Below are 2,159 nucleotides of genomic sequence, written 5' to 3'. Positions count from 1 at the left end.
AAGTCTTTTTTTGTCACTTAATGAGTACAAGTCATTGTTGGTGATATAAATTTGGGCATGTGATGATAGAAGAAAGAATATAAGGATTTCCCATGTTCACTTTCAAGCTTTCGTGCATACCATGAAATAAAGTCATATCTATTCAAGGAGATACTGTATTTTTTTAAATCAGAATACATTTATAGATACTGAGACCTGCCCAGCTAAGTATCTGTTACAGGGTCAGGGGATCCAGCTCTCCAGTGTTGGGTGCTGTGCTGTCATCTTTGGACTACTGTCTGATGTACTGATCCAACAAGGCAGTCAGCTAACCGGGCTGGTGCTGTAGGAGAGAGTGGGTCTGAGATGGCAGAAGGGTCAGGCCCCTCCCCACCAACTCCCCCTGCGTCAAAGATTTCCAGGGTAGTTTTCAATAATTCAGGAAACCTCAATATCTCAGGATGGTGTTATCAATGCAGCCACCAACTTGTGGTAGGACAGGCATAGTCTTCAAGACTGGAAGCATCTCCTTGGCCTTGGATTCTGAGCTTACTAGCAGCATGTTATGCTCAATAAAGATGGGCAGCAGGTTTGAGTACTTGGATTCTGCCAGGAATGGCCTCAGGATTGAATTGGCAAAGACCTTCATGGAGATGTTGTTCTTCCAAAACTGGTACCTGACAAGGAGCTTTTCCTAAGAACTCAAGGCTATATTCTGAAAGACAGCAATCATTCAGTTGTTTTTTTCTGAAAACTTCTGTCACATCCCTCTGGAGCAGTTTGATTCAAGCCCAGCTCCTCTGATGGTGGCTTGGGAGGGCAGGGCAGACAACATAGAAGAATGTCAGGTTTGGGGGGGCAGATATATTGGGTCACTGCCATCAGCTTCTGTTGCTCAAAGTGCATGACTTGAACGTCTCAGGTGACAGCCTTGGAGCCATGGCAAACAGCCTGGATGGTGGATAGCTGGCAGCCCAGGATTTCAACCATGGCCACTGCCATCTTCACCAGAGGTCCGTACAGGTCCTGGTTGAAGATGGAAGGATCAGAGGATTATGGGGCTCCAGGGTCAGGACCTACTTGCTCCCACTCTGAATCTTTCCCTTTGGGTCACCTTGAGTTTCAATTCTGCTGAGATCACTTTGTGCACGATGTACAGCCAGATAGCATTGCTAGAAAAATGTTGATATCAAAAAGATGGCAAACAATGTAGGATCAATGAAGTGCTACACAACTTCTCAAGTACAATCCAGCGTAGTCTGTCATCTCCTACTACTCAATTTTTTGATCCAGCTCATCTGGAGCTCCTTTCAAATGTACCTATGTGGAGTAACTCCATAGACTACGTTGTTATTTGACTATATTTGTTTTTCATCCATCCAACTTGGTTTTTTTTTCTTGTGAATGATTAAGCCACTCTCAAGAATCTATCACTTTATTAAAGAGACTTTGTAGTATCTTAAGAGCCAATGTAATTAGAATAATGTCATCAGCAAATAGAAGTATTTATTGAAATTCAGTATTATAAAAGAATCCCTCTTCTATTTGTATTATGTGCAAGACATCCTCTATAAAACTTGTCAGCACCCAAATACATTCAAAAAGCATAAATCTCCATTTTTATTTTTCGGTTTGGTTATAGTACTCAACTGTTTTTTGAACAAAATTGCACCTGTCATGGGATCTTATATAATCATAATATATGCATGGGGGATGCAGCCAAAGCAGTACCTAAGGGAAATTTTATATATCTGATTGCTTAAATCAATAAAATCAAGAAAAAGAAGATTGATGAATTGGGCATGCAACTAAAAAAAAACTAGAAAAAGAACAAACTAAAAATCCCCAATTAAACACCAAATTGGAAATCCTGAAAATCAAAGGAGAGATTAATAAAACTGAAAGTAAGAAAACCATTTAGCTAATAAACTCTAAGCTGTTTTAAAGATTTATTTGGTATTTAATTTTTCCCCAGTTACATGTAAAAATAATTTTAACATTCGTTCTTAAAACTTTGAATTCCAAATTCTTTCCCTTCCTCTCTCCCCACCCCTTCATTCAGAAGGCAAGCAATTCAATATAGGTTATACATGTGTAGTCATGCAAAACATATTTCCATATTAGTCATGTTGTGAATGAAAATGTAGACCAAAAAAACCTCAAGAAAAAAGTTTTAAAAA

At 39.1% G+C, this 2,159-nt stretch overlaps 1 pseudogene; it reads right to left on the bottom strand.

The window, feature by feature from the left end:
- Positions 1 to 203: 203 nt before the first annotated feature.
- LOC118856038 lies at positions 204 to 981 on the bottom strand (annotated as a pseudogene).
- Positions 982 to 2,159: the final 1,178 nt, after the last annotated feature.

This window comes from Trichosurus vulpecula, chromosome 7, assembly GCF_011100635.1.
Source record: "Trichosurus vulpecula isolate mTriVul1 chromosome 7, mTriVul1.pri, whole genome shotgun sequence".
NCBI lineage: Eukaryota > Metazoa > Chordata > Mammalia > Diprotodontia > Phalangeridae > Trichosurus > Trichosurus vulpecula.
This window is presented reverse-complemented; position numbering and strand designations above follow the sequence as displayed.